Here is a 10,534-nt window from a genome sequence, read left to right on the forward strand (position 1 = left end):
CAAAATGATGAGAAACGAGGATAACTTTTTTTTTCAAAATTAAAAAAAACATGGGCTATAACCCATCGCTTTTTTTTTCATTTTTCCATTTTTGTCAAATCATCAAAAATGATGAAAAACGGCACGCTATAGTATGCCGTACGATATAGGCTATAGCCCATGGTCCAAAATGATGAGAAAAACGTCTAAAAATAGACGTCTAAAACACGTCTAAAATAGACGTGTTTTAGACGTCTATTTTCAGACGTCTACTTGTGTTGCGGAGGAATTGCGGAGTGTTGCGGAAAAATTGCGGAGTGTTGCGGAGGAAAAATTGTGGAGTGTTGCGGAGGATGAGAAACATTAGCAAATTGCGGAGTGTTAAAAAAAAAAAAAAACGATGGGTTATAGCCAATCGTTTTTTGTATTTTTTCATTTTTGTCAAATCGTCAAAAATGATGAAAAACGGCGTGCTATAGTATGCCGTACGATATGGGCTATAGCCCATGGTCCAAAATGATGAGAAACGAGGATAACTTTTTTTTTCAAAATTTAAAAAAACATGGGCTATAACCCATCGTTTTTTTTTTCATTTTTTCATTTTTGTCAAATCATCAAAAATGATGAAAAACGGCGTGCTATAGTATGCCGTACGATATGGGCTATAGCCCATGGTCCAAAATGATGAGAAACGAGGATAACTTTTTTTCTAAATTTCAAAAAACATGGGCTATAACCGATCGTTTTTTTTTCATTTTTTCATTTTTGTCAAATCATCAAAAATGATGAAAAACGGCACGCTATAGTATGCCGTACGATATGGGCTATAGCCCATGGTCCAAAATGATGAGAAACGAGGATGACTTTTTTTTTCAAAATTAAAAAAAACATGGGCTATAACCCATCGCTTTTTTTTTCATTTTTCCATTTTTGTCAAATCATCAAAAATGATGAAAAACGGCACGCTATAGTATGCCGTACGATATAGGCTATAGCCCATGGTCCAAAATGATGAGAAAAACGTCTAAAAATAGACGTCTAAAAGACGTCTAAAATAGACGTGTTTTAGACGTCTATTTTTAGACGTCTACTTGTGTTGCGGAGGAATTGCGGAGTGTTGCGGGAAAATTGCGGAGTGTTGCGGAGGAAAAATTGTGGAGTGTTGCGGAGGATGAGAAACATTAGCAAATTGCGGAGTGTTAAAAAAAAAAAAAAACGATGGGTTATAGCCAATCGTTTTTTGTATTTTTTCATTTTTGTCAAATCGTCAAAAATGATGAAAAACGGCGCGCTATAGTATACCGTACGATATGGGCTATAGCCCACGGTCCAAAATGATGAGAAACGAGGCTAACTTTTTTTTTCAAAATTTCAAAAAACATGGGCTATAACCCATCGTTTTTGTCATTTCGTCATTATTTTCAAATCTTCAAAAATGATGAAAAACGGCGCGCTATAGTATACCGTACGATATGGGCTATAGCCCACGGTCCAAAATGATGAGAAACGAGGCTAACTTTTTTTTTCAAAATTTCAAAAAACATGGGCTATAACCCATCGTTTTTGTCATTTCGTCATTATTTTCAAATCTTCAAAAATGATGAAAAACGGCACGCTATAGTATACTGTACGATATGGGCTATAGCCCACGGTCCAAAATGATGAGAAACAAGGCTAACTTTCTTTTTCAAAATTTCAAAAAACATGGGCTATAACCCATCGTTTTTGTCATTTCGTCATTATTTTCAAATCCTCAAAAATGATGAAAAACGGCGCGCTATAGTATGCCGTACGATATGGGCTATAGCCCACGGTCCAAAATGATGAGAAACGAGGCTAACTTTTTTTTTCAAAATTTCAAAAAACATTGGCTATAACCCATCGTTTTTGTCATTTCGTCATTTTTTTCAAATCCTCAAAAATGATGAAAAACGGCGCGCTATAGTATACCTTACGATATGGGCTATAGCCCATGGTCCAAAATGATGAGAAACGAGGATAACATTTTTTTTCAAAATTTCAAAAAACATGGGCTATAACCCATCGTTTTTGTCATTTCGTCATTATTTTCAAATCTTCAAAAATGATGAAAAACGGCGCGCTATAGTATACCGTACGATATGGGCTATAGCCCACGGTCCAAAATGATGAGAAACGAGGCTAACTTTTTTTTTCAAAATTTCAAAAAACATGGGCTATAACCCATCGTTTTTGTCATTTCGTTATTATTTTCAAATCTTCAAAAATGATGAAAAACGGCGCGCTATAGTATACCGTACGATATGGGCTATAGCCCACGGTCCAAAATGATGAGAAACAAGGCTAACTTTTTTTTTCAAAATTTCAAAAAACATGGGCTATAACCCATCGTTTTTGTCATTTCGTCATTATTTTCAAATCTTCAAAAATGATGAAAAACGGCGCGCTATAGTATACCGTACGATATGGGCTATAGCCCACGGTCCAAAATGATGAGAAACGAGGCTAACTTTCTTTTTCAAAATTTCAAAAAACATGGGCTATAACCCATCGTTTTTGTCATTTCGTCATTTTTTTCAAATCCTCAAAAATGATGAAAAACGGCGCGCTATAGTATGCCGTACGATATGGGCTATAGCCCATGGTCCAAAATGATGAGAAACGAGGATAACTTTTTTTTTTTTAATTTAAAAAAACATGGGCTATAACCCATCGTTTTTGTCATTTCGTCATTATTTTAAATCTTCAAAAATGATGAAAAACGGCGCGCTATAGTATGCCGTACGATATGGGCTATAGCCCACGGTCCAAAATGATGAGAAACGAGGCTAACTTTTTTTTTTTAAATTTCAAAAAACATGGGCTATAACCCATCGTTTTTGTCATTTCGTCATTTTTTTCAAATCCTCAAAAATGATGAAAAACGGCGCGCTGTAGTATGCCGTACGATATGGGCTATAGCCCATGGTCCAAAATGATGAGAAACGAGGATAACTTTTTTTTTCAAAATTTAAAAATACATGGGCTATAACCCATCGTTTTTGTCATTTCGTCATTATTTTCAAATCTTCAAAAATGATGAAAAACGGCGCGCTATAGTATACCGTACGATATGGGCTATAGCCCACGGTCCAAAATTATGAGAAACGAGGCTAACTTTTTTTTTTTTTTTTTCAAAAAACATGGGCTATAACCCATCGTTTTTGTCATTTCGTCATTATTTTCAAATCTTCAAAAATGATGAAAAACGGCGCGCTATAGTATACCGTACGATATGGGCTATAGCCCACGGTCCAAAATGATGAGAAACGAGGCTAACTTTTTTTTTCAAAATTTCAAAAAACATGGGCTATAACCCATCGTTTTTGTCATTTCGTCATTTTTTTCAAATCCTCAAAAATGATGAAAAACGGCGCGCTATAGTATGCCGTACGATATGGGCTATAGCCCATGGTCCAAAATGATGAGAAACGAGGATAACTTTTTTTTTCAAAATTTCAAAAAACATGGGCTATAACCCATCGTTTTTGTCATTTCGTCATTAATTTCAAATCTTCAAAAATGATGAAAAACGGCGCGCTATAGTATGCCGTACGATATGGGCTATAGCCCACGGTCCAAAATGATGAGAAACGAGGCTAACTTTTTTTTTCAAAATTTCAAAAAACATGGGCTATAACCCATCGTTTTTGTCATTTTGTCATTTTTTCAAATCCTCAAAAATGATGAAAAACGGCGCGCTATAGTATGCCGTACGATATGGGCTATAGCCCATGGTCCAAAATGATGAGAAACGAGGATAACTTTTTTTTTCAAAATTTAAAAAAACATGGGCTATAACCCATCGTTTTTGTCATTTCGTCATTATTTTCAAATCTTCAAAAATGATGAAAAACGGCACGCTATAGTATGCCGTACGATATGGGCTATAGCCCACGGTCCAAAATGATGAGAAACGAGGCTAACTTTTTTTTTCAAAATTTCAAAAAACATGGGCTATAACCCATCGTTTTTGTCATTTCGTCATTATTTTCAAATCTTCAAAAATGATGAAAAACGGCGCGCTATAGTATGCCGTACGATATGGGCTATAGCCCACGGTCCAAAATGATGAGAAACGAGGCTAACTTTTTTTTTCAAAATTAAAAAAAACATGGGCTATAACCCATCGTTTTTTTTCATTTTTTCATTTTTGTCAAATCATCAAAAATGATGAAAAACGGCGTGCTATAGTATGCCGTACGATATGGGCTATAGCCCATGGTCCAAAATGATGAGAAACGAGGATAACTTTTTTTTTCTAAATTTCAAAAAACATGGGCTATAACCCATCGTTTTTTTTTAATTTTTTCATTTTTGTCAAATCATCAAAAATGATGAAAAACGGCGTGCTATAGTATGCCGTACGATATGGGCTATAGCCCATGGTCCAAAATGATGAGAAACGAGGATAACTTTTTTTTTCAAAATTTAAAAAAACATGGGCTATAACCCATCGTTTTTTTTTTTCATTTTTTCATTTTTGTCAAATCATCAAAAATGATGAAAAACGGCACGCTATAGTATGCCGTACGATATGGGCTATAGCCCATGGTCCAAAATGATGAGAAACGAGGATAACTTTTTTTTCTAAATTTAAAAAAACATGGGCTATAACCCATCGTTTTTTTTTCATTTTTTCATTTTTGTCAAATCATCAAAAATGATGAAAAACGGCACGCTATAGTATGCCGTACGATATGGGCTATAGCCCATGGTCCAAAATGATGAGAAACGAGGATAACTTTTTTTTCTAAATTTAAAAAAACATGGGCTATAACCCATCGTTTTTTTTTCATTTTTTCATTTTTGTCAAATCATCAAAAATGATGAAAAACGGCACGCTATAGTATGCCGTACGATATAGGCTATAGCCCATGGTCCAAAATGATGAGAAAAACGTCTAAAAATAGACGTCTAAAACACGTCTAAAATAGACGTGTTTTAGACGTCTATTTTTAGACGTCTACTTGTGTTGCGGAGGAATTGCGGAGTGTTGCGGAAAAATTGCGGAGTGTTGCGGAGGAAAAATTGTGGAGTGTTGCGGAGGATGAGAAACATTAGCAAATTGCGGAGTGTTAAAAAAAAAAAAAAAACGATGGGTTATAGCCAATCGTTTTTTGTATTTTTTCATTTTTGTCAAATCGTCAAAAATGATGAAAAACGGCGCGCTATAGTATACCGTACGATATGGGCTATAGCCCACGGTCCAAAATGATGAGAAACGAGGCTAACTTTTTTTTTCAAAATTTCAAAAAACATGGGCTATAACCCATCGTTTTTGTCATTTCGTCATTATTTTCAAATCTTCAAAAATGATGAAAAACGGCGCGCTATAGTATACCGTACGATATGGGCTATAGCCCACGGTCCAAAATGATGAGAAACGAGGATAACTTTTTTTTCAAAATTAAAAAAAACATGGGTTATAACCCATCGCTTTTTTTTTCATTTTTCCATTTTTGTCAAATCATCAAAAATGATGAAAAACGGCACGCTATAGTATGCCGTACGATATGGGCTATAGCCCATGGTCCAAAATGATGAGAAACGAGGATAACTTTTTTTGTCAAAATTAAAAAAAACATGGGCTATAACCCATCGCTTTTTTTTTCATTTTTCCATTTTTGTCAAATCATCAAAAATGATGAAAAACGGCACGCTATAGTATGCCGTACGATATGGGCTATAGCCCATGGTCCAAAATGATGAGAAACGAGGATAACTTTTTTTTTCAAAATTTAAAAAAACATGGGCTATAACCCATCGTTTCTTTTTTTCATTTTTTCATTATTTTCAAATCTTCAAAAATGATGAAAAACGGCGCGCTATAGTATACCGTACGATATGGGCTATAGCCCACGGTCCAAAATGATGAGAAACGAGGATAACTTTTTTTTCAAAATTAAAAAAAACATGGGTTATAACCCATCGCTTTTTTTTTCATTTTTCCATTTTTGTCAAATCATCAAAAATGATGAAAAACGGCACGCTATAGTATGCCGTACGATATGGGCTATAGCCCATGGTCCAAAATGATGAGAAACGAGGATAACTTTTTTTTTCAAAATTAAAAAAAACATGGGCTATAACCCATCGCTTTTTTTTTCATTTTTCCATTTTTGTCAAATCATCAAAAATGATGAAAAACGGCACGCTATAGTATGCCGTACGATATGGGCTATAGCCCATGGTCCAAAATGATGAGAAACGAGGATAACTTTTTTTTTCAAAATTAAAAAAAACATGGGCTATAACCCATCGTTTCTTTTTTTCATTTTTTCATTTTTGTCAAATCATCAAAAATGATGAAAAACGGCACGCTATAGTATGCCGTACGATATGGGCTATAGCCCATGGTCCAAAATGATGAGAAACGAGGAAAACTTTTTTTTCTAAATTTAAAAAAACATGGGCTATAACCCATCGTTTTTTTTTCATTTTTTCATTTTTGTCAAATCATCAAAAATGATGAAAAACGGCACGCTATAGTATGCCGTACGATATGGGCTATAGCCCATGGTCCAAAATGATGAGAAACGAGGATAACTTTTTTTTTCAAAATTAAAAAAAACATGGGCTATAACCCATCGCTTTTTTTTTCATTTTTCCATCTATGTGTTGCGGAGGAAAAATTGTGGAGTGTTGCGGAGGATGAGAAACATTAGCAAATTGCGGAGTGTTAAAAAAAAACAAAAAACGATGGGTTATAGCCAATCGTTTTTTGTATTTTTTCATTTTTGTCAAATCGTCAAAAATGATGAAAAACGGCGTGCTATAGTATGCCGTACGATATGGGCTATAGCCCATGGTCCAAAATGATGAGAAACGAGGATAACTTTTTTTCTAAATTTCAAAAAACATGGGCTATAACCCATCGTTTTTTTTTTCATTTTTTCATTTTTGTCAAATCATCAAAAATGATGAAAAACGGCACGCTATAGTATGCCGTACGATATGGGCTATAGCCCATGGTCCAAAATGATGAGAAACGAGGATAACTTTTTTTCTAAATTTCAAAAAACATGGGCTATAACCCATCGTTTTTTTTTTCATTTTTTCATTTTTGTCAAATCATCAAAAATGATGAAAAACGGCACGCTATAGTATGCCGTACGATATGGGCTATAGCCCATGGTCCAAAATGATGAGAAACGAGGATAACTTTTTTTTTCAAAATTAAAAAAAACATGGGCTATAACCCATCGCTTTTTTTTTCATTTTTCCATTTTTGTCAAATCATCAAAAATGATGAAAAACGGCACGCTATAGTATGCCGTACGATATAGGCTATAGCCCATGGTCCAAAATGATGAGAAAAACGTCTAAAAATAGACGTCTAAAACACGTCTAAAATAGACGTGTTTTAGACGTCTATTTTTAGACGTCTACTTGTGTTGCGGAGGAATTGCGGAAAAATTGCGGAGTGTTGCGGAGGCAAAATTGTGGAGTGTTGCGGAGGATGAGAAACATTAGCAAATTGCGGAGTGTTAAAAAAAAAAAAAAAACGATGGGTTATAGCCAATCGTTTTTTGTATTTTTTCATTTTTGTCAAATCGTCAAAAATGATGAAAAACGGCGTGCTATAGTATGCCGTACGATATGGGCTATAGCCCATGGTCCAAAATGATGAGAAACGAGGATAACTTTATTTTTCAAAATTTTAAAAAACATGGGCTATAACCCATCGTTTTTTTTTCATTTTTTCATTTTTGTCAAATCATCAAAAATGATGAAAAACGGCGTGCTATAGTATGCCGTACGATATGGGCTATAGCCCATGGTCCAAAATGATGAGAAACGAGGATAACTTTTTTTCTAAATTTCAAAAAACATGGGCTATAACCCATCGTTTTTTTTCCATTTTTTCATTTTTGTCAAATCATCAAAAATGATGAAAAACGGCGTGCTATAGTATGCCGTACGATATGGGCTATAGCCCATGGTCCAAAATGATGAGAAACGAGGATAACTTTTTTTTTTTTAATTTAAAAAAACATGGGCTATAACCCATCGTTTTTGTCATTTCGTCATTATTTTCAAATCTTCAAAAATGATGAAAAACGGCGCGCTATAGTATGCCGTACGATATGGGCTATAGCCCACGGTCCAAAATGATGAGAAACGAGGCTAACCTTTTTTTTCAAAATTTCAAAAAACATGGGCTATAACCCATCGTTTTTGTCATTTCGTCATTTTTTTCAAATCCTCAAAAATGATGAAAAACGGCGCGCTATAGTATGCCGTACGATATGGGCTATAGCCCATGGTCCAAAATGATGAGAAACGAGGATAACTTTTTTTTTCAAAATTAAAAAAAACATGGGTTATAACCCATCGCTTTTTTTTTCATTTTTCCATTTTTGTCAAATCATCAAAAATGATGAAAAACGGCACGCTATAGTATACCGTACGATATGGGCTATAGCCCACGGTCCAAAATGATGAGAAACGAGGCTAACTTTTTTTTTCAAAATTTCAAAAAACATGGGCTATAACCCATCGTTTTTGTCATTTCGTCATTAATTTCAAATCTTCAAAAATGATGAAAAACGGCGCGCTATAGTATGCCGTACGATATGGGCTATAGCCCACGGTCCAAAATGATGAGAAACGAGGCTAACTTTTTTTTCAAAATTTCAAAAAACATGGGCTATAACCCATCGTTTTTGTCATTTCGTCATTTTTTTCAAATCTTCAAAAATGATGAAAAACGGCGCGCTATAGTATGCCGTACGATATGGGCTATAGCCCACGGTCCAAAATGATGAGAAACGAGGCTAACCTTTTTTTTCAAAATTTCAAAAAACATGGGCTATAACCCATCGTTTTTGTCATTTCGTCATTTTTTTCAAATCCTCAAAAATGATGAAAAACGGCGCGCTATAGTATGCCGTACGATATGGGCTATAGCCCATGGTCCAAAATGATGAGAAACGAGGATAACTTTTTTTTTCAAAATTAAAAAAAACATGGGTTATAACCCATCGCTTTTTTTTTCATTTTTCCATTTTTGTCAAATCATCAAAAATGATGAAAAACGGCACGCTATAGTATACCGTACGATATGGGCTATAGCCCACGGTCCAAAATGATGAGAAACGAGGCTAACTTTTTTTTTCAAAATTTCAAAAAACATGGGCTATAACCCATCGTTTTTGTCATTTCGTCATTAATTTCAAATCTTCAAAAATGATGAAAAACGGCGCGCTATAGTATGCCGTACGATATGGGCTATAGCCCACGGTCCAAAATGATGAGAAACGAGGCTAACTTTTTTTTCAAAATTTCAAAAAACATGGGCTATAACCCATCGTTTTTGTCATTTCGTCATTTTTTTCAAATCCTCAAAAATGATGAAAAACGGCGCGCTATAGTATGCCGTACGATATGGGCTATAGCCCATGGTCCAAAATGATGAGAAACGAGGATAACTTTTTTTTTCAAAATTTCAAAAAACATGGGCTATAACCCATCGTTTTTGTCATTTCGTCATTATTTTCAAATCCTCAAAAATGATGAAAAACGGCGCGCTATAGTATACCGTACGATATGGGCTATAGCCCACGGTCCAAAATGATGAGAAACGAGGCTAACTTTTTTTTTCAAAATTTCAAAAAACATGGGCTATAACCCATCGTTTTTGTCATTTCGTCATTAATTTCAAATCTTCAAAAATTATGAAAAACGGCGCGCTATAGTATGCCGTACGATATGGGCTATAGCCCACGGTCCAAAATGATGAGAAACGAGGCTAACTTTTTTTTTCAAAATTTCAAAAAACATGGGCTATAACCCATCGTTTTTGTCATTTCGTCATTTTTTTCAAATCCTCAAAAATGATGAAAAACGGCGCGCTATAGTATGCCGTACGATATGGGCTATAGCCCATGGTCCAAAATGATGAGAAACGAGGATAACTTTTTTTTTCAAAATTTCAAAAAACATGGGCTATAACCCATCGTTTTTGTCATTTCGTCATTAATTTCAAATCTTCAAAAATTATGAAAAACGGCGCGCTATAGTATGCCGTACGATATGGGCTATAGCCCACGGTCCAAAATGATGAGAAACGAGGCTAACTTTTTTTTTCAAAATTTCAAAAAACATGGGCTATAACCCATCGTTTTGGTCATTTCGTAATTTTTTTCAAATCCTCAAAAATGATGAAAAACGGCGCGCTATAGTATGCCGTACGATATGGGCTATAGCCCACGGTCCAAAATGATGAGAAACGAGGCTAACTTTTTTTTCAAAATTTCAAAAAACATGGGCTATAACCCATCGTTTTTGTCATTTCGTCATTTTTTTCAAATCCTCAAAAATGATGAAAAACGGCGCGCTATAGTATGCCGTACGATATGGGCTATAGCCCATGGTCCAAAATGATGAGAAACGAGGATAACTTTTTTTTTCAAAATTTCAAAAAACATGGGCTATAACCCATCGTTTTTGTCATTTCGTCATTATTTTCAAATCTTCAAAAATTATGAAAAACGGCGCGCTATAGTATACCGTACGATATGGGCTATAGCCC

This window comes from Protomyctophum bolini, assembly GCF_963924005.1.
Source record: "Protomyctophum bolini genome assembly, chromosome: 8".
Lineage (NCBI taxonomy): Eukaryota > Metazoa > Chordata > Actinopteri > Myctophiformes > Myctophidae > Protomyctophum > Protomyctophum bolini.